Raw genomic sequence first — 23,516 nt, 5'->3', positions numbered from 1 at the left:
GCTGAGCAGCGAGCACAATAGGCAATTAGAAGCTCCCATGGAAGCACAGGAAACAGTGAATATAATGGGGGAGAGTGGGGGAGGAGAAGGGGTGAGACAGGGAGGAAAAATCAAATTCACCTTTGTGTATTTGTGGAAAACACTGCACACTTGAGGAATTTGTCTTTGTGCCGTCGATGCTTATGAGAACAATTACACAAAAGTCACATCTGAGCTGATGCTCTGCAGAGGAAGACGACGGCCCTCCTCATCTCCTCCTCGTCCTCCTCCTCCCCCACGGATCGCTCTCTTTCAGCCTGGAGTGGAACCAGGTGCTGGATGTTTTGTGATGGAAAAAAGTCGTCAGGAGCCGTGAACATTTCCACAGAAGTGTGCCAGCTCTCATGTCCCACATGGAGGCTTCGCTTCGTTCAGCAGCTGACCTAATTTTCCAGGATCTGAAGCGCGGCGTGTTTTCAGTGTTCATTCATACCCAGAGCAGGAGAGCAGGAGGAGGAGCAAATGAGGAGGCAAAAAGTCAACAATGAAGACTGAACAAGAGATTCTTCACCATTTTTGGTCGACAGGTTGGTTTATAAGTTAGTAAACCGGACTATTGTTAATATGTTTGCACTTATTTGGACTCAAACCAGAGTCTCTTCTTTACTCAAACTGAAACAATTTTGGATCTGAAACTGCTTCAGTTTTACAACCTTAACTCAGCATTTTAAATCCATTGAGTTACATGTTCACATTACATGTGAAAGAACAGAAAAAAATTAAGATCTGATGAAATCTTTACTTATTTATGTTTTCTTTTTCTTTTTTCTTTTTGGTTATGCTAAAGCTCCTGAAAGGAGCTGCAAACATAAAGCCTCCCTGTAATATACTCAAGGATTTGAGACCATCAAAATAAGAGCTTTCTGTTTTCCTTTAGGTTGTTTCTAATGTTTCTAAAATTTCAATCCAGTGCTGAGGCATACAGTGACTCTGAAGGCCAAGTGCACAAGATTTTCAAAGCCATAAAAATCTTTTATTTTATGCTGAGAAAAATATGTGACAAAATCTTTGATAAAGAGCAATAAATAAATAAAAAAATAAAAAAATACATATTTAAAAAAATATTCCTTGAAATACAAATAAATCACAAAAATCATTAAGTAAAATTCCAGCTCACTCAAAAATATTTAGTAAAATGCAGATATATCAAAAAGTATTCTTATTTTTTCAAAACAACAAACTAACTAAATAAATAACTAATTAAATAAATAAATAATAAGTAAATACAGCAAAGTTAAAAAACTAAAATCTTTTGAGAGTTGCAAATACTTGAAAAAAAAATAGAAAATGTGAATTTTTATAAACACTAAAACATTTTTCTAAAATGATCAATAAAGCACCAAAATATAAAACAATATACTATGTAAAATGAAGACATATTAAAAGGAAATATTCTAACTATTTTAAGAATATAAAAATAAAAACTAAAAAAAAAAAATACAGAAGAACACTAAACACTAAAAAATTTGAAAACTGCCAATAAAAGCACCAAAATATAGAAAGCATGACAATTTGTTTTAAATAATTGAAATTAAAAACATATTGTAAAATTCAATGCTTGTGAAAATAGTATGTCCTTCTTCTTTCAAAGAAAAACTTTTTGTGCATTTAGTGAAATTATTGGACAGTCGTTGCAGCTGATCTCCAGGGCATCTGGTATCATCTGAAGTCAATTAATAACACAATTCCTTTTTTCTCTCAGCAGACTGGAAAAATAAAAGTAACATTTGAATGCTTAAGCTGCAGTGTTTGTTAGAAAACTTATTCTTTTCACACATAAAAGACAACACAAAGAAAGAGGTTAAGGATTGTCCCCAGGGGGCGCCAAAACCAACACAAACTCAAAATCCCTTACAGGAGCTTTAATGCAAAATCCAGCCTGATGATTTTTGCGATTAATGTTCATTTAACCTGTGAGTTATTAGAGGATGAACAAAAGACAGAAACACTGAACAGTTCAAGGGTCAGAGTGTGTTAGACTTACACTGACTGTTTTAGGGATCAGTGTGTGAAACCTGCAGCTTTACAGGTTTATTTGTTTCCTAGCTTTAAAGAGGAGGTGTTTTTGTCTGATGAGCAGAGAGCAGTTGAGGTCTTAGGATTGTTTAATTTAAAATCAACACACGTATAATCTGAGTTATTTTATGCACAACCACCCGAGTCTTTGTTGAATCTGCTACTTCTTTTTTTCAGCTGTTTGCTTAATGAGCCAGATTACAAAACAGTCACACGCCGAGCTGTTAAACTTTTGGGAGGAGGAAAAATACACTCACCTTTTGAACTTCACAATGCAGTTTGCAGAACAGGTGGACGAAAACGCTACTCAACACTGCCCCATTTCTGATGGTACTGCAGTGATAACAGGATTTTAAATGTTCAGATATAACGACAAAAATCTTTAAAAACAAACCTTTGACATATTTATATGCAGGAGTTTGCAGTTTACCAGGTACTGAGCTCCTGGATGTTAATGCTAACACGACCAAATGTCTTATTTTGTACAGACGTGTAACACTCCACGTCTGCAGAGGAGATAAATGCTGCTGTAACTGCCTCTTATTAACAGAGGTGGGTTTATGTTGGAGGGTTATTGATCAAGAGAGGCGAGGAGGAGTGAAGGTTGCATCTGGCCCGGCTGTGTGTTTATTTAGCCTACAGTGAGGAGAGCGCGTCCTCCGAATGCCAATTAAGCCGGTGATGGTCAGATCGTTGTCACGCTGCTCTGATGACTGGCAGGTCTGACAGACCGGCTGAACTCTGCGTGTCGATGATTTAATTAATCGCCCACAGCTCAGATTCAAGTGGGCGGACGAAGACGAGCACGTCCACGGTTCACTTCATTTGTAAGAGTGAAGGTGAGAAATTAAGGCTCATTCAAGTTAACTTTTCTTACTCTGTGTTTCACTGAAGGACAGTCAGGAAATAAGCGTCACTCTCTCTGGGAAGAGATGGGCAGAGCTGTGGATCATGTGATTTTCTGTTACTCCTATTTTCAGACTGATACCACTACAAGTTCTCCCTCTTTCAATTAACAGTGACAGATCATTATAAACGAAGACAGACCAGTCACTCTGCAATGGAGTCGAATATAAAACACAAACACTCTCTCTGAGTTTACGACTTTTTTTTTCCAATAAATTCAAAAAGTGCAAAATTAAACTAGCAACTGTCAGAGTTTAAATAAACTGCAGCCAGTAGTGCCACCTACTGGTGAGGAGGACCTGCCTGATACCGGTACTTGCCCATCCCCACTATTTACTAATCATGCGAAATCTGGGGTTAACTGTAGGTTTAACTTGAAAATAACGGATAAAATTTCTAATAATCTGATGTAAATAAGAAATGAGGAAACCACACAGATTTTTATTTGCTGTTTGTCTTTTTTCTTCTTCTTTTGTGAGATGTTTTGACCCCAGAAAAACTAAAATGTGTATGCAAAGAACAGAGCGCTAGCTGAAGGTTAGCACTCTGGAGAAGACCCACACAATATTTTTGTGATGGTTTTTTATCGGTCAGTGTCGCCAAATTAGCCAATTTTGCGCCAGGAATTGTTCATTACTCAGTGATTATGGGGATTTCTGTGTTTCAGAATAGAATGGAATAAAATAGAATAGAAAAAAAAAGAATAGGATATTCTTTTATTGATCCCCAATAGGGGAAATTTTCCTGCCACAGCAGCCCACAGAAAAAGTGCAATAATGCAAAAATAACAATAATAATAATAATAATAATAATAATAATAATAATAATAATAATAATAATAATAACAATAATAATAATAATAATAATAATAATAATAATAATAATAATAATAATAATAATATAATTATAAAAATTATAAAAATGAGGATAATTATAAAATAATAATTATAAAATAATGAGAATATAATAATACTATGATGAAATTAAGAATTTAAAGAAATATTGAAAAGTTGAAAAATATTACTATTAACAGATTACACAAGAACAAAATAAGTATTAAGCATTTTTAATAATTTGAACTTGACACTAGGAGCACCTGATTGTTCGTGCATCTTTGTGTGGAAGTTACAAATTTTTGGAGGTACGTGACATGGAAATTTGCTTGGATGCTCTGTGAGGCTGTTAAAATGACGTCTAGCATAAACCAGGCTTTACTCTTCTCAATTAGCATTGGGTGATGATGTAGACCCCTCATCCTGAATCATTCTCAGGTGGACTAATCAGCTGCTGGTGGATCAGGCCTTTAAATACACCAGATACGTTTGCACTGTGTGACTGTGTTTGTTAACTCCAACCGGTTGCGTGTTCAGTCCAACAAGCTGCATGACTGACTGAAGGCTGTGTTTAGCTTTCCACACAAACAGGACACCCAGAAATCAGTCATATGAGATCTGTACGAGAGAATGCAAGGGGCTTTTATGCTTTTTAACACCCCGCGCGCATCCGTTGGTGTCCCTTCCAAAACTGCAGGGGGCGGTGTATCACAAATGTACATCTACCAGAATCGAAGAAGTTTGCCTTTTGTTTACAACATAACATATGCGTCTCAGAGATTTTACCAGGTTCTTTAAACTGATTCCTCTCTTCTGCCGAGAGCGGCCGCAATTTCACACCTTGAATCATTTACCACTCGGTTATCACAGTGATCTCTTTGTGAAGAGTCATACAGATGTCTGTATTTCTGCACTTTGGCCACTAGGAGATCCTGTTCTTCCGGCATCTTATCTGTGAAAGGGACCGTGCAAGGGGGCGTAGGTGCAAAAATGATGATAGCCAGCACTAAGTCTACTGATAAGCGTCTCTTGATTCATGTTGAGCTGTAAAACCTCAAACCTGTTGACTCCTGGTCTGGCTCTGCTCATTATGTCAGTTTGTTGTTGTGGTCAAAATAAATACAAACTAATTTTGATGTGGTTTGTTTTATTTTACAAGTCACTGGGTGTTTCTAGGTAGTTTCTGGTCACAGCTTTCTGTCCCACTCGATGTTTTCTACCCTGAGTTTATGAATCGCAGCTCCACGTCCGGCAAAAATAGGATGGCTGCCTGTTTACTGCGACATGGCAGCCAATAGCTACGTCCCTAGCTGAGGAGTTGCCTACACCGAGAGCTTAGAAGCAGAATAAAGTAAAGACACACCTCTGTTTTTCCATCGTGTATCTTCTGTACTGCGGCCAGCTTTCAGCGCCAAAAGTCAACATTAGCATTTCAGAAGCTAATCGTCTCAATCTCCAATAAGATTCCCCAAACTCCCCTGGAGCAGCCTGGAGCAGTATCAGACTTTTATGGACTCCAGGGGCGTGTTGCCATTTCAGCGCCTTGATGCATCACAAATTTAAATTCATTATCCTCTATAATTAAAGCGAATATATCAAAGAGCGCTAACACTGCAGCGATACTGTCAGCGGGCTCCGGAGGGACCAAGGCGCGCGGGCCTGCAGCCCAGGTGGCGTCTAATATATTCACACTAAAACACACACACACTTACACACACTTACACACACATAGATAAATATAGCATCTTGTTAAACGCATCCTCAGGGTTCCTATTAATAATTTAACCCAAAACTGTGAGACGTCGCAGCCGTATTCCTGCAAAATTTAATTGCCAGTGCTTTTAATTATGCTCCGGTCACCACATTTAATTACGGTGCTCACTCTGCTGGTGTTGGGTTCATTTTTAGAGGAAATGGGAGCTTCTTCGCTGGCAGGAGATCGTTATAACCCTCTCAGGGGAGCGGTGAGGATGTGTCTGCCCAGCTCAGGAGAGGACTGATACACACTCTGTCATAATTCCTGGTGTTTTTTAATCTCCTTTGAGGATTTGGAGATATAGCAATACTCTGCTCTGGTTTGGTCTATTATATTAAATTGCATCCTTGAACGTAATGTCTGAAAGCGAGGACTTTATACACCTCAGGGATTTAGAAAAAGAGCTGTATATGGTTGAGTGATAATCAGACCAAATAAGGCAAATCTGTCCTAAGTTGACTTATCTCAGAGGAAACACTTTCACATTTCTTCAGAGCTGTCTGTGCAGCCACACACTGCAAGAAATATCAATTTGAAAACAAATTAGACTTCTACATCATTGGTTCCCAAAGTGGGGGTCCAGAAACGCTGATAGAGGGTCTCAATTATTTACCACATTCATCACTGCAAAAATATAAACAAAACTTAGTGTTGAATTATGATATTAAACCATGCAGACTGAAAATGTCTGATCTGTTTTCCACATTTCTTTGTTGAAGACCTGTGAGGTGACCAAACTAGGGAATAGCAATAGTCTCAGTTTTTGATTAATTTGGGAAACAGTAATATGTGACCATAGGTATCCTAAGATTATAGACATTAGCTAAGTTAACCATCCCAGGTCTTTTTTGTTTATTTAATCTGTTTTTAACCCTGTTGTATGTGTATTTCTATGATAGGGCTGCCAGTCTCTGGCACCACAAGGAACAAAAAGCATGTTGAGACTGTCAAAACCAAATTTAAATTAATTCTGGCGGATAAATTTATCCCTGAAAATGTCCCTACCTGAGGGGATAGTACTATTCAGAAGCCCAGAGTCTTTATGGGTTGGAGCCTACAAGCTGTCCGTTTCTGATTGGTGGAGCATCTACAGTGTCTTTAGCTGCGTTTCCACCAAGCAGTCCGGTTTGATTCAGTACGGTTTGATACAGTTAGGCCTGAGCCTGTTTGCGTTTCCACAGCAAACTGTGCCCTCTCGTGGTAGGCGGCGTGTAAGCGTGACACTGTAGCTGCAAGACACAATGTACACCGCTAATAAATCCAATGAAGAAGAAAAACGTGACATGGTAAACAAAGAGCATAGATGAACGATATGCAGCATTTCATCCTTTCTGTGATTGGCAGTAGAAGCTCTTTGATACAAAGTGAAATCAAGCTTTGTTTTAGAGAAGTCTGTGTGCCGCCAGGAGAAATGCAGCCACTGTCGCGGGGTGAGTGACGATTTTTTTGACCAATCAACGGTCTGCAGTGTTGTAGTCCCACCTTCTGAGAGCAGATCGGTTCAGTCCGGTACCCATACAAAAGGGTCCCAAAAAGTGGAATGGCTCTTCTAGGTTATTTGGGGATCTGTCCTTGGATAAGTCAGTGGAAACGTCACTAATTGTGCGCTGTACTGAGACGAACTGAACCGGTGTACTTGTTGGAAACGCAGCTTTTGTTTCCACCTCTGTCTGTCCTCCATAAGGGTGCAGTCACACACACCATCTATAGCAGCGGTCCTCAGGTTTTTTTGTGTCAGACAATATTTTCATGGACCGGCTCTTCTTCTGTCTCCTCACTGGCTCTGTTACCTAAAGAAACTTTCAAAGATGTTTGTTTTTTTGCCAATTGTGCTAGCTTGGGGGTTTGGCATCAAGAATGAGTCAGAGACAGGTATAATGGAGAGAATCTGGTCATTTTTCAAAGTAAAACCTTGTTCAGAGTCAGATAATAAATCAATAATGTAAGTTGATTATTTTTTGCTGTGCGGCCTGGTACCAATTGACCCATGGACCGGTACCAGTCTGCGGCCCGGGGGTTGGGGACCACTGATCTATAGCATCCTCAAGCATGCGTCAACCCCAAGATTCAGCTGGTTTGGCCAGTGTGACTGCACACTTCCTTGACTTTGGCACACTTTGGAGAGGTGTATTGTGGCACGGTACACCAGCACAAGCACGTGTACCCAACAAGGACATGACGTATAATCCCAGCAATTGCTCCTCCTGATGATTGTTTTAAACAATGGTGGGGGTGTTGGACCAAAAAAACTCAACATGACCCAAAAAGTCACTAAAGGTGTAGCCATGTTCTCTTTGTTCTCCATTGTACTGACATTTACGAGACTGCGCTTCTTGTAAACTGACGCTAGACGCTACATGATGGCGTTGGCGGGCCATACCTGTGGTACTATGACCTGATGACGTGTGTCCAAGAGGCAGTCATGCTCAAGTCTGGTTCATACTGGAGTAGTGTGATCATGGGCTGTACCAGCCAGCAGAAGAATGGCCCCCAGGGGGAACCAATCATGCTTGAGTATGGCACGGTACAGATGGCCAGTGTGATGGTACCCTAAGATAACCCTGAGCTGTGATGGTCTTGGTTTAGTTCCTCCTAACCAATGGTCTTCTTTGACCCTGACAGTGTGAATGTGTCTCTGTCAGCTCCCGGTGTTCATGTTTAAAGAGTGACTCTGTAAACTGGAGACCTTCAGCTGAACGTGTCAGTGGAAATCCAGTTTACAACAGCTGTTCAAACCTTGAGGAAGTCCTCAGGAATTCACCCTAGTTTAGCTTAATGTACATTTATACACGTGTTAATTTCTGTTTTTACTAAAAACAGTACGGCACGGTAGTGTTTACACGGCAACGATGTCGGCAGCGTTTCACAAAAATCCCACTCTGGAGGCCATTTTCAAAAGTTTGCGTTTTAGGTCGGCTGAAATGCAGTTTCCGTGTAAACGTAAGGCTGAAACGCAACAATACTTTTGCGTTTCACCCTAAAACTGTTGTCGTGTAAATGTCCCCTCAGATTGGTCTATTTGTGTATTCCAACAGCAGGGGGCGATGGTCTCTGGCACTGCTATCTTTGGGGGTCATGACCTGAAAAGCTTGGAAGATGAACATTTTTTTTCACCAAAGGTTTTGCTGCTTTTTAAATTCTTGGATGTTTTCATTTCGAAATACTTGATGGGTAAAGCATGTCAGAAAAGATTTGGGACAAAGTGATTTTATCAAGAGTCAAAAAAACGATGCTCAGACACAAGATGCATCACTTTATTCTGGGATTACAGAGTTTAGCTTCACGGATGCACGGTTGAAAAAGGTCACCACATGTGCCCTGACTGTAAAACTGTGACAGGCCACAGTCTCAGCTCAAGACGGACATTTTTTACAGTGCAGCCACAGCCACCAAACCCAGCGGAGCGCAGCGGTGCAGCAGGACTCCTGTCTGCCTGCTCGGGCTGCTCACAGCCGGCCAGACATCACACCACATCCCCCAGACCCAGCCCGCGGAGGGGACACGGTTCGCTCCTCACTCTGAAGCCCGTTAATGTGAGAGAAACATTTCTCTGTGTACAGTCAGAGAGGGCGTATCCGCGTCCAGGGGGAGGCTGGGCCAGCACGGAGCTGAGAGTGGGAGGGATTTTTTGGTGTTTTTCGCTGGTTTGAATCGCAGGAAGAAAACAGCGAGCAGCCACGCCGCCCACCGAACACGGCGAAGCGCGCGTCAACGTTTCGCAATCAGCTCCTGAGCTGCTGCTGTGACCCGATTAAATGTGTGGAGGAGCCGGAGGAGAGCAGACACCCACAGACACAGACAGGACTGCTGCTGCTGCTGCTGCTGCTGCACAGGATCTGACAAAAGGTAAGCTGCAGATTCTCCTCTTTGTCTCAAAATGATTGATTTATTGAGCGGAGTCTGGTCGGAGGGCTGCGGAGCGGAAACAAAACAAAGTTATTTCCCGTGGCTTGATGGCTTTGTTTGGTGGTGAAAGGTGAGGTCAGCATCCTTTTCTGTGCGCTTTTGTCTGCGTGTGATGACTCCACTCAGGATTAGACCTTTAACTCTGATGCACGAAGTAAAACAAAACACATCCAGCTGTTTTTTGGGGGTTTAACAACTTGAAATCTCTAATTCCTGCTCTTTCTGATCCTGTATGCTCCTCTGGTTGCCTCTCTATCACACGTCCTTTGTGCTGTTATCTTACCCCCTGCACCCTCCACACACAGTTTACAGTAGGAGCTTCCTGTTTGCTGCTATAACATCATTAAGACACTGAAAAAATCAGCTTCAGAAGCCTCCAAAAATAGTTTAACATTCAAGGAAGTGGGAAAAGTCACTGAGGAAGAAGTGCTTTCTTATGCTTCATGCAGCCTCTCCACTTTAATGTGTCTGTAGGATGTAAAAGCTGAAGTCTGTCACCTTAAACCACCTTAAGAATGAATGCAAATGCTTAATGCAATGTTATTTGGCTTGTTTACTCTCTGCAGTGTCTCTTCATATGCAAATTCTGCAGACAGATGGCTCAGATTAGGAGATTAGGTTTCTAAATAACAATGCAATCTCAAAGTTTGCCTCTTTTTTTCTCATTTCTGCCTTAATGAATGTGACAAACCTGCTTTATTTTTATTTTTTGCATTGATTTAAAAGTCTGAATTGAAGCGACTGGACCTCATCAAACATTCAGGACGTGTCAACTTGTCTTTAATTCTCTGCTAACTTAACTGCCGGTGGGATTTCTGCGTTGGAGACTTGGTGTCAGTTTGGCTTTTCGCTCTGAGAGCTCTGTGAGCTGTAAACCTTCCTGAGCGGTCTCCTCCTCTTCCTGTAAACCCCTCTCTGCCGTCCAGGCAGGTTATTTCTGGCCGTATAGATTGTAACGTATCGTCTTTTGTGTGTTGTGCTTCTTGTTAAGCCTCCCTGCAGCCTGAAGCGTGCTGCGTCCTGTAGATTAATGCCCGTGTTGCTCCTGTACGACACTATGACAATGCAGCGCGTTCAGATTTGTGGATTTACTTCTTTAAGATATTGGCTTTCTCCCTGTTTCGTCTTCAGGCTCTTGTTGTGTTGTTCTTTGACAAAACAAGGAATGTAAAGATTGTGATCGGGGCCAGATAAACCTGCTCAGGTGGCCTCTGGGTGGAAAATGTGGCTCCAGGGTTTTTATACCCCTCCAGCCTCCTTTTGTCCTGATGCATGGTCGTTTGTGGAGCTGCAGCCTTTAAGCACAAAACACGAGGAATATGCCAAAACTCTTAAAAATGAACCCAAAGATTGAATCACTCTGAGGACGCTTCAGTCCGTCCATCTCTGTGTGTGTGTGTGTTATAATGAGATTATCCAACCCTGGACTCTTAAAGTCCAATAAAAACCTGCATAATCAACCTAATAGGAAGTGAAGGGGATCACCTTTGTGGAGGGGATTAATCGCAGGCTTGAGAGGGGTTGATGTAAACCTCAGATAATCCGTTCAACAGGAAAGAATTAGAGCCTAATAACCAGATAAAGACTAAATCTGATTGTTTCTCTGCGGCTGGAATAATGATGTTATTTCCACATCTTTGACCCACGTGGGGGAACGGGAGGTGATATGACGGCGCCTCCAGAAGCGGGGGAGGCTAAACTGGACGATTACTGATTCAACTTTGGCCCAAAATGACCTCACCGTTCTTCTTCTTCGGTTATATTCCTGCAGATTGATTCCACCTTTATCTCCTGTCTTCTTAAGATTTCAGAAATCTTTTTTTTTTTTTTTTTTTGTATTTTTGTTTCCTGTTTAGAATTTTGGGCTTGGGTTCTTGCTTTGTCATCGGCCAAATCATTGAAACACTTGGCATATTCAAGATTTTTCATTTGTTTTTGTTGAATAGGCTGTTAAAATTAGGGATGCACGATATTATCGGCACAATATCAGTATCGGCAGATAAAAGCTTAAAAACATGTTTATCTGTATGGGCAGATATGAAAATTTCTGCCGATAATCACAGCCGATAAGATGCTATTCAGTTCGGATTATTATTATTTTCCATCTGAAAAATAAGCTCCTTGAATAAAATGTAGCACTTCATTTATTTGCACTGCAGAGCTCTGTGTCTGTCACCAGGTTGTTACAGTAGCTCTAAAATAATCAAATGCAAATTGGTTATGTTTAAAAATACATTGTACATTTAAAGTTCATGTGATCTAAAGAAATTATTTTTCTTTATTTCAATACTGAATGTCTTGAGTTTGAAAAAATAATACATTTCTTATTTATGGTAAAATCAAATGTTTTTTGTCTTGTTTTATGTGTGTTTCTTAAACAAATAAGACCGTCACAATTAGAGTAACATATAAATTCCAGTACAGGATAGACTTAGCTTTCTTTACAGTGAAAAAAACAAACAAACTTGTGATTATCGGTATCGGTATCGGCCAAAAGGGGTTATGATATATCGGCATATCGGATATCGGCAAAAATCCAATATCGTGCATCCCTAGTCAAAATACTCATAAATGACTGAAAGTCTATCTAAAAATCTACAAAGTCATTATTATGCTTCTTATACCATAGAATAGAGCCATCCTGAGAAGATTTAGGTCATTATCTTACAAAGAGGGACATTAAAAATGTTGGACTGCCTCCGACCTCATCCCCATCCTGCAGATTTGGGCTCGTTGTAAAACTAAGTGGACAGATCTATTGAACATTCAAAGGAAATCCTTCAGTTTGAGTTGCAGAAGTCATGGGATAACATTAGCATAGCGTAAATATTAAAGTTAAAGTAGATAAAAACAGAAGGAATCACTTTATGTGATATTTGCGGTGCTCAGAGTGACCATCCTCATGTTTCATGATCAGGATTTAGAGGCTGAAAAAAAAAGGTTTCAGATCTGTCAGGTGTTCTAATAATTTTGGCCACCACTGTATATAAATAATTTATTGTATAATTATTTTATGGTTTTAAAACCATCAATCTTATCACACTACTTATTTTAGCTTCAAATGAATCCGTTTAAATAAACTCGGATCAGACTTAAGACTCTCAAAGACTTTCTAAGTCTTAATGAGTTGGAAATGATAGAGATCACACACAGGATGGCAAATAACGACAGATTTAAAGGTTTTAGAGCAGAGTAAACCCTCAAATCTGTGTCGGACGAAATCCTACCTCCAAACCTGACTTTGGTGTAAACAAACATGGCAGATGATGAGAAGAAGGTCAAGCTAATTGTTGCTGCTTGCATCCTGATTGGCTATCGTTCTGCTCCATGTGACTCTACAGACTCACATGACGCTCCTCTTAGGCCTTGTCCGCACGTTGCTGGGTATTTTCGAAAAACGAATATTAGGGGTGCACCGATCACAATTTTCTGGCCGATCACTGATCTTTAAAAAGCCTGACGCTGATACCAATTTTTACTTTTTCTTTTTTATAACTGACAGCATATACCCTCAATGTTCGAATTGTACTTTATTGAAAATCATTGAACAATACATGTGAAACAATAAAATCTTTATGTTTTAACTTAACCAATAAAATGTCCTGAGTTTTAGGTCTCAGAGCAAAAAGCAACAATGGCTGGCTGTTAGACCTTCCTGGAGGTTTATAAGATCAGTTTCATGTGTAAGGATGGGCTGATCACTGATCCCCCAAAATTAGGAAATCGACACCAATCGATTGGCCAGCCGATCAATTAGTGCCGATCTAACGAACCCCCCCCCCCTTCATTCGACATGCATCAGGCAAGTACAGCTGGAAGCATGTCAAACCCATATTTGTCAGTGTTTTCCAGACGCCAGCCAATCAGAATGAACCCCGTCATTCAGCTGTAACGTTTGAGAACCAAAAACTCTGTCTCCCGGAATCTACATGAAATCATGAAACTGGAATTTCCCAAAATCTTCACTTTGGCTGAGTTTTCAGAAAACATTGTTTTTAGTGACGTAAAACTACGTTTTCGTGTGGACGACAGGCCATAATGTTTAAAAATATATGTGGTTTCCCAAATACTCAGCTATGTGTGGACATGGCCTTAGAAGATCAAGAGATATAAATTCCCTCTACCGTCATCACACCACAGGAAAGACAATTAGGGATGGACCGGTCTGACTTTTTAAGCTCCAATATCGATGACAATACCTGGGCTTTGGTATCAGCTGATACAGAAACTGACCTGAGCCAACACCAGTATTTTTTTGATTAAAGTTTATCTCTAAAACCATCAAAAAGTTGTTGACTTTTGTGGAAGGTCAGCTCCAAACCATGGATTATATCACACTTTCTCCCAGTCAGTTTGTAGTTATAAAATATTATTTCAGACCTTTATTAGTCTAGAAAGGAAATTTAAAGTTTCCCTTATTTGTCATGATGTTGAACGTTAAATCAGGTGGAGAAATCAACCAATCACGTGGATCTAACAAAAAAAGCTTCAATTACAGTAAAAGCAGGAAAAGTGGTTTTCTGGTAGTGACTAAAAGTGAGAATCTCACCGCTTTGGACGCATCACTTTCTGACAGCTTATTTCTATCATCTTTGTCCTCCAACTTTATGAAAGAAGAAACTCAATCTCTCTAAAACTCCTTTATTACCTCAGAGTGAATTGAGCATCAGGGCTGAGAGTGGAGGTGGAGCGGCTGACCACCTGCAGGACAGCTCTCGTCTTCACCTGTGATCATGTTCACATCATTTTTAACACACAAACAGATGATGTGTGAACAGGAACAAAAAGCTCGACATGTTGCACAGAAAACGAGGACACTGGAGGACAAATGGTTGACGTAAACATCAGTGTTGAGTCAGTGCAGCCGCTCCTGGAGAGTGTTTTTTTCTTCCATTAATAAAAGATAGAGTCAGGTCCCTGAACAGAAGCACTTAAAGAGCCTCCAGCCTCTGAGTTTCTTAAACAACCGCGTGAATTCGCAGGTTGCGTATTTATTGGAAAGCGTTGCATTACTTTATGCCAGGTTGGATTATCAGGCAGTAAGAGACGGGCAGTCCAACAAATCTGATTGCACTGAGCACATTAAGTGAAACCTGATGTTGTAATCATGTGTTTATACGGTTTAGAGTCTAATAACACACACAGAGAAGATGGATTGTGACCATAAAACCTTCCAGTTTTAGTCCAAGAGGCATCATTTTCACCTGGATTAACAAACGCTCTCATTTATTGGAGCTCACGCTGATTTAAAAGCTGCTGAAACATTTCTGTTTTTCTGAGATCTGGAGCTGCAACGAAAATGGTTATCTGAGTTATTCAAATGCATCAGTGAGTTTAATTTGCTCCAGTTGTCGGCTCGAGAGAAGGAACTTGACTGGAGCACTTACAGGCGTCTGTGGGCTTTGCATCGAGGTGGTAACTCACGGCAGGAGTGCCTGTAGGAACATGTACAAACCAATGAGCGAATAAGTCTGCAACAGATTGAAGAAAATGTTGAAGTTTTATGCAGATTAATGTGTCTTCTTGAATGTTTGAAGCTATTTTTGGCCGACCTCTGCCTCCCACATGCTCAGATATGCTCCAACACCCTCATGTCCACCACTGTGAATGAGATATGATACATATTACAGAAAAAAAGCATGTGGATAAAGTTGGACTGAAGTATTTAGAAAAGACAAAACTGTGATTATATTTTTTTCCAAGAACAGGAAATTTGGGCTAACTCAGAAACTGAATATAAGGCAGTTCTGTCAGGGGAGCTGCAAGCTGAGCTACTTTCAACAACCTAAATTTGCTTCACAAGAGAAGAATCAGCTGCAAAGGAGGAAACCTCCATCCAAAACAAAATGATAAAAACATCAAAACACTGAGTGGGAATGTATAAACTATTTGGTGAACACCATGTAAGAAGGGGCTGTGAGCTGAGCTGCTACCAAGAGTCTTTCTGTTACTGTGTCGAAGGCAGAGGTCTCCTCTCCTGTATAACAGATGTAAAGCAAAATAGGATGACTACGTGTCAGCAGGGGCTGCAAGCTGAGCTGCTGTCTCAGTTTTTAAGTTGCTATACCCTTAGTGGTCTTCATACTGGTGGTTTCTTCTGCAGAGGTTTTACTTTACTAAAGCTCTCTATCAGAGGGCTGTGAGCTGAGCTGCCCCAAGAGTCTTTCACATCTGCTGAAGAAACCATTGGTACAACCATTAGATGACCCCTGAGGGGAATAGTAATATGAAAACTGGAAGCAGCAGCTCAGCTTGCAGCCTCTTCTGATGTGTTGTTCCCCCTAGAGGTCTATAGACACAGGTTTAGACAAAAACTTGTTTCCTTTAACATTATTGTTATACAGTTATGAGTAAGGCGCTTGTTGGCAGCTCAGCTCACAGCCCCTTGTTGTTCTGTTTCTGACAGAAAACTTAATTAAAGTACAGAAATTTAACTTTGTTTTCATGCTTTTTACAAGGTGGAAATCTTTGCAGAAGACACCACCAGAACGATGGCTGTAACTTGAACAGTAACTTTAAAACTGAGACAGATGCTCAGCTCGCAGCCCCCTACTGACACACTAATCACCGATAGTGCAACAGAAACACAGATTATTTGTAGAAGTGTCTTATAAACATTTTAATCTTCCCATTTTGCACTTGCTTCTCTCTTCTCTAGCAGACAAGGGGGCTGAGAGCTGAGCTGTCACAAAGAGTCTTAATCTGCCCCTCTATAACTGGTAAATTAGATGACTAAAATGTTAAAGAAAAAAGGTCTTTGTCTTAATTTGTGTCTCTGTAGACCTCTGTGGTGAACAACACATTAGAGGAGGCTGTGAGCTGAGCTGCATTCTCCCCTCTGTAACATATTAAACTGATAAATAAGATGATTTAAATGCTAAAAGAGACACTGCCATGTCTAAAATCTGTGTTCCTGTAGCACTCTTTGTCGAACAGCATGTTTTTTAGGGGCTGCAAGCTGAGCTTCTGTCTTCGTTGATCTTTCCTCTTTTAAAAACATTCAGCCTGATGATTAAAACAGTAAAAGTAAGAACTAGACAGCTTAACATCTATGTTTTACTGAAGCTTTAGAGAACAAGAAGAGGGCTGTGAGCTGAGCTGCTGCTCACAACTCTGGCTAAGTTTTTAGGTTAAGGGCTCTTCACACAAAGATTGTCATCTCATAACAAAAAGATGTGTGAGCTGTGAAAAAGAAAATGTTCATGATGCAGGATCAGGGGCTGCGAACCGAGCTGTGACTTGTATTTTTTCTGCTTGTTTGAGATTTTTTAGAGCTAACTGCATAAAGACAGGCTCGCTTTCAGCCGGGAGCTATTCGTTTCTAAATCCAGCAAATCTTAATGCTCCAACCCATAATTATGTTAATGATGATAGTAATCTGTCACGTTGTGTTTGTCCGCCGCCTGTTTTACCATGACAGTCCCTCGCCGAGCCCTCAGTCTGATGTAGAGGAAGCAGACTGACTGGCACGCCGCCCTGACCTCCAGCCCATTCTTTGGGATGAATCGGAGCGCCAACTCTGAGCCAGACCTTATCACCAAACATCAGCGTTTGACCTCTGTAATGCTTTTGTTGCATGCAATCTGGTTAAAGGCTTAAAAGAAGAATGAAGGAGGCTGTTAGCAGCACATTAATAAACATTGTCTGGGAATTAGATTGGAGACTTTTGTCTGGGTTTTCTGGAAAAGCAAAGGGATAGATAAGAAATGCTTGTATTGATTCAGGATGATAAGAAACCACTTTTACTTCAAGGGGTGAAAATATCCTGAACTGCCTTCTTCCTGCATGTGAAGTCTACCTAAGCAGTCGAATTAATACCTCGTATTCTGAGGCATCCTTCCTCGCTTTCATTTCCATGCAGACTTATGAGGAAAACCTCATTATGCAGATGTCTAGAATTCAGCCGTTGCAGCCTGCGCAGCGAAATCTCTGGGGTAATATGTCGCCTTATATCACCTACACTTACCAATATTTACTCGGCTTTATCTAACAGCTGCCGCACGCCTTGTGGGAGCAGTCAGAGGGAATGAAGGTAAACACTGCCTTTGAGTTTGCAGCGGCACCGAGCTCCAGACACGTTCAAAGCTTTGAAATTTGTCCTGAGGAGCGTAACTTGCCCTGGCATCTTATTCCAGCCCCTTTTTCTTAGTCTGTCTTACTTTGGAGGGATGTGAGAGATTTGGAAAGTGATGCCAGGAGTGTGGTTCCCAGACGGTTGCAGCTTTATTCTGTGTCAAATTGAAAAAGGCAGCTTATTTTTTTTTTACAAGTCTCTCCCAGGTTTTGGATTATGCTTTGGATTCTGAAACTGTGAAAACCTTGGCTCTTTTATTTTGGTGATTTTTGCAGTGTGAAACAAGTGAAATGATTTGCTTTGAAGCTCTTTGGAGGAAGATATTTCTCAAGTTTGTTTCGACATCTGTAACTGCAGGAAGGTTCAGGAGCCTCTTACAGTTGTATTTTCTCAAACTGAGGAAGAAGAATATTTGCACTTTGCATTATCAGGTTAAAAGTCAAACAGACATTTAGCGTTATTTAGGATCAGTTCGATACTAAAGTTTGTCGTATATGAAGGTGCTGCTCCCCCTAGTGGCTGACTGCAGTATAGGTCAAAAACTTGGTTTCCCAGTTCATTACAAATGGGCTGTGGTCAGACTTTAAAAAATAAATTATAAGGACTCAAAGATAACCTTAACTTTTTTTTGTTTTTATTTCTTTCCTGTCGTTTTGTCCTTTTGATTTTGTAGAAATTTAATTTTTATGTTTGTAGATTCTTTTGCTTTTCATCTTCCTCCAAGGAAGACTTAATGGAAGGTTATAAGGTTAAAAGGCGTGCTGACCGAACGTTTTGTGAGAGAAGGGGCAGATACAGCAAGATTGTTCTTCTTTCTGCTCCTTTTCATTCATTTGAGATTTTTATTTTTAGATTGTAAATATATTTGAAATGGCAACATGAATGAAATAAAGATCAACTATAAACTATAAATTAACCTGGTAGAAATGTTTCTCACATCCGTTTGCTGTGGTTATATGAAGATATTATTGGGCTGTGTTGTGTTCAGTCCTCTTTTTTATCTGAAACCCTTTTTTTAAATGTGTTACTTGATTTTAAGAACAGGGTTTTACGTCACATTTAACAATGGTAAGCAACTGCTGTGTAAATGTATTTTTTTTCTGAAATAGTAAGATATGTCAGGAGGGAGGGCCAAGAAGAGATTAGACTTTCAAAGGGGAAAAGGGTTCTTTTTGTGTTGGTCACCTTGCTCCACTTTGACCTTCGACTGCTCAGACTCTAGCTGTACGATGGCGATGCCTCTGACGCGGGTTATTTTAGTTTCAAAACCCTACAATGGTGAAAGGTGGAGCCATGCTGTCCATTCTATTTACAGTCTATAGTGTAGACAAAAATAATCCAAGTGCATGAGCTAGGGGATGGGTCCCTTTCATTATTAAAACGATACAGTACCGATGCCCGGTACCTGCCAATCGGTAGGGGTACTCAACTGTACTAATTTTCCATACTTTTTTGTGTTTATGTGGTAAAATTATCAATATTGTCTAATATTAAAATCTCACTGTTTTTGAATTCAACCTTTTTTTCTTCAATTTATAACCTTGCAATGCTGTGCTCATGTACAGTTTGGAAAATCGCCTACTTTTCCACTCCCACACAGTCACAAAGATGTGTTAAGGTGCCTAAACATGGTAACTTTCAATTTTATGTGGATCAGTACCTGGTCCTATTGACAGAATTGAGTCAGTACCTCTAAAAGAACCTAATTTGGTACCCATCCCTAGCATGAGCGCTTTGTCAGGCTTGAATTTGATTGTACTTGCTGATACCACCACAGTCAAAGACAGACCTTAGAAGCGCCCCCTACTGCCCACTGAAAGACCAATGTCTTGAGCAGAAACAGTCACTTTGTGCCTTCTTGTAATGAGCTTTTGACCAGTTTAGTTACTTTTTAGACTTTAAAAAGTCACTGTCCGTTACCTGGTAGTCAAATGGTCTGGAAAAGTGAGCTTTCCACTATGGAAATCCACCACCATAGAGTTGGAGGTAGTTCCTCTGGTACCGGACGATAAAATCCCCATGGGCAATAAGGCGATTGAGAACTGTTGTGGGGCAGTTCATTGTGTTGTTTGTGAAGTCTGCATGGGACCAGAGCCTCCAAGCCTAAGCGTACCGTGGGCGCTGGGTGAGGCAGAATCCAGACTTACCTAAGGGGTGTCACATCGGAACTTTGTCACCATATAATTTCTTTAATCACTGAATGATTCACCGGAAATTCTTGCCATCAGAAGTTGATAAACACAGAGCAGAAAGCTCTTCAGAGTTTGATCCAGGATGTTAAAATCTCATGCTAACAGCTAAAAGCTAACTTTCTATAGAATCAGTTAGACCAGGAAGCAGCAGAATCCATGACCCTGATCCTAAATTTGTGAATGAGGGTCGAGCTGTTCTGTGATTCCTCGCAGCCTCCGCCGTCTCCTCAGTGGATCAGTTAAATAAACATGACAAGACGTTCATTAACTAGATCAATGGTTTCGTGTTAGCCTCAAATTGAATGTGTCGAGCTGAGGCTGATGTGGGGCTGATTGAGGATCCTCCGCCTGCAGGATGAGACGACGTCCTCCAGTAACAGATATTTTTGCCCTTCACTTGTTTCCCAGACCTCTTCAGGGACCTTTAGTCCAGCTCTGCACGGCCTCCATACATCATTCCCCACTTTATTCCCTTTTCCATTTTCCAAATCTGCACCTCCGCTGTCTCCTTCATTAATTTCTCCTCTCCCGGGACACCGGCGGGTCTGCATCCACCTTCCCCTCTGCTTCATTTGCATCGCGGCTCCACGCGGCTGCCCAAGTGTTTTCTGGGAGTCAGGTGGCTAATTGGTTCCCATCTGTTGGGAGAAAGCGGCCTTTATGGGATCGTGGGTAATTTGTGTCAGGAGTTTTACCGTATTGATTTAGTTTTTACCTTTTCAGACAGTCCCAGGATGCTGCTGCAGAAAGTGTTTTCAGATTTTCCTTCAAAGAAACAAGTCTGAAACATTTTCTAGGATGTTTTTCACAGCGGGAGAAAAGGTTGGGAGCACAAAATGTGTCAGATTTGATGTATGACTCAGTTTTTATTCTGTTACTCTGTCAGCTGTGAAGGTTAGAACAAGGACGAAGATAAAACTATCAGTCCTCCTGACACATCTTGTGCTTTATCTTCAAACTGCTTCTACTCTGCGCCTCAGTGTCTCCTCAAAGTCCCTTCACGGCTGTTTTGATCTCATGCTAACCAAAGATCTAATGCTAACGAAAGTTTTATTGCACTAGGTGGTTTGAGAGAAGACAGCTTTGGGACTTTCTTTGAGTATTTTTATTTGGATGGAGACTAAAAGGGTTTGAACACTTTTGATTCGCTCTCTGTATGAACTGCTCCTCAATGTCTCTGCTCCTGTTTTGATCTCATGCTAACGAAAGTTCTCCTACGAACAAAGCAGCTAATGTGCCCTTCATTCCTTCAGAAATGTTGTTGTAGGTGATTTAAGATTTTTCTTTTTTAATCTATAGAAGAAGGCTGTTTAACTTTCTTTGAGTAGTTTTTATTTGGCTGGAGAGGAAAGAATTTCTCCTTCCTGTGTCATGTTTACAAAAATTCTCATGCTAATGAAAGCTCCAATGCTAACAGAGGTTATTCTAACAACAAAGAAGTCTTTAAATCTGGAATATTCGTTGGTGCCCTCTGGTGAACCCTTTTCTTTAGTTCTTTCCACAAATGTTCAGTTGGATTGAAGTCAGGTGATTGACTAGGTCATTCTAACAGATTGATTTTCTTTTTTTGAAACCATTTGAGAGTCAACTTTGCCGTGTGCTTTGGATCGTTGTCCTGCTGGAAGGTCCAGCCACGTCTCATCTTCATCATCCTGGTGGATGGCAGCAGATTCAGATCAAGAATTTCCTCATACATGGCTCCATTCATTGCTCCGTCAGTTATATGAAGTTTGCCAACACCATGAGATGAGAAACAACCCCATGCCATGATGCTTCCACCTCCAAACTTCACTGTTGGTGTAGTGTTTTTTTGGCTGATGTGCAGTGACATTTCTCCTCCAAACATGGTCTGTAGTATGACAGCCCAAAAGTTCAGTTTTGGTCTCATCTGACCAGACAACATTCTCCCAGTATTCTACAGGCTTGTCAAGATGCTGTTTAGCAAACTTTAAACCAGCTTCAACATGCCTTTTCATGAGGAATGGAGTCTTGCGGGCTGAGCGTCCATAGAGGCCATGGTAGTGGAGTGCATTGCCTATTGTTTTCTCTGTAACAATTGTACCTGCTGCCTCCAAGTCTTTCTGGAGCACTTTCAGGGTGGTCCTTGGCTTGTTGAGTACTCTTCTGACTATCTCTCTGACTCCCTGGTCAGAAATCTTCAAGGAGCTCCTGTGCGTGGCCTGTTGATGGTAAGGTGGTGCTTCTTTCACTTGCGGATAATGGCCCCAACGGTGCTGACTGGAATATTCAGGTGCTTTGATATAAGTCTGTAACCAGTTCCATCTCATCCAATGTGGCGTTGGTGTCTGGTGTTAGCTCTGTTAACCATGTCTTTAAATAGCATGATGCTACTCTGCCCTCTGGTATTCCCTCTATTGCTGGGTTAGCACAGCTAGCTCGTCCATCTTATTGGAGATAGATCTTACGTTCCCAATAGCGATGGATGGAAGGACAGGCCATGTCGTCACTTCTCAGCTCACACCTGAGAACCAGCATGTCGTCCTCACCTCCTTCTCCTCACCTTGTGGGAAACATCAGGCCTTGCACCAGTTAGCATTGATATGATACAGGCTGCTAACAGGTGATTTCACATGAAAATAATGCAGCCATGGTTACATGTAGGATCTCCAGACAAACACAGGAGAAACAGTAGTAAAAACATCACTGAAGACAGTTTGGTGTCCTCAACCAACAAATGTGCCATACATAGTAATGACCTACTTTGACGTCCTGTTTTGATCTCATGCTAATTAAAGTTGTCATGCTAAGAAAACAGGGGCCGCACACTTCTCTCTGTAATAATCTGAGGTAGTGATCTTCAGCATGAGTTCCTGCTTAGTTTTTAAGATTAACACTCACAGGAAGAAGTGGTGAGGGCTCGATGAAGCCAACCAAACCAAAACAGGAAACGCTGAGACGCTGAAGACAGGAAAACACCAGGAGTAGAGTGTGTAACCCTTTCCTTACCTGAAGTAAACAAACACCAGAGTGTACACTCATCATGATCCTGCTCGATTTTAAGAAAGAGTGACCTTTTCTGAAAGTAAAAAGATGCTGTTCCCCCTTTTTTTTTGTTTCTTATTGATTTCCAGTTTTAGTGAAGCACGTTTCATTTGATACTTCCTGTGACTGTTCAGCTCCCATAAACAGCTCTCCCCTGTGGCTTTCACCTGTCCTCTTCCTCCCCCTCTTCTCAATCTTCATCATCATGCTATATCTGTGCATTTTTATTCATAAAGTCCCCTACGTGTTCGCCTCTGAGAGCTGTCGATGATGAATCAATTTCAGGCTCTTTTTGAGAGCTTCCTGACAGTTGATGGGGGTGCCGCCGTTGACCTTCTGTAATGAGTTTAGGTCTGTGTGTGTGTGCCCATGTGTGTGTGTGCGTGCGCGGCCCATGGGGTTTCCTCTTCAGCAGCAGGAGAGGCTGAATCACCCGACAGGCTGAAATACACGGCAGCTAAATTTAATTTGCTGCAATGATAAAAAAAGGAGACCTGAGATATGAGACGCAGATGGGGTTGAAAGTGGCAATTGACAGAAGTATCTCACCGTGTTGGACCTCCAAGGTTATCCCACAAATTGAGGCTCTTTTAGAGGATTGGACACCGTTATTTAATGCTTCCTGCTTTCAGCTTCTTCACATCAACATTTTGATTGTGTGCTTTAAAGCTGATATCTCCGTGTTTCTCCTTCCTGCTGCCTGACACTCCATTTGTTTAGCTGCTCTATCTGAAATGAGGCTTGTCTTCATTCAGCGCTCTTCTTTGGTTACATGAAGCTGTGGCTCCAGG

The 23,516-nt window shown here is 41.0% G+C and overlaps 1 protein-coding gene across 3 annotated transcripts in view; it reads left to right on the top strand.

The window, feature by feature from the left end:
* The first annotated feature begins 485 nt into the window (after positions 1 to 485).
* Positions 486 to 23,516, top strand: part of rnf152 (ring finger protein 152) — a 90,127-nt gene continuing 67,096 nt past the window's right edge. The window contains exon 1 of one of the 3 annotated variants that reach the window (XM_074693811.1): positions 486 to 566. The gene's annotated coding sequence lies outside the window, so the exon portion shown is untranslated. Of the gene's footprint in view, positions 567 to 8,837; positions 9,397 to 9,494; positions 9,527 to 23,516 lie in introns of those variants that run through there. The other 2 variants (XM_074693810.1, XM_074693812.1) reach the window with 2 other exon arrangements.

This window comes from Halichoeres trimaculatus, unplaced genomic scaffold (assembly GCF_033239565.1).
Source record: "Halichoeres trimaculatus isolate MK-OKI-2021-1 unplaced genomic scaffold, fHalTri1.1 fHalTri1_scaffold_18, whole genome shotgun sequence".
Taxonomy (NCBI): Eukaryota; Metazoa; Chordata; class Actinopteri; order Labriformes; family Labridae; genus Halichoeres; species Halichoeres trimaculatus.
This window is presented reverse-complemented; position numbering and strand designations above follow the sequence as displayed.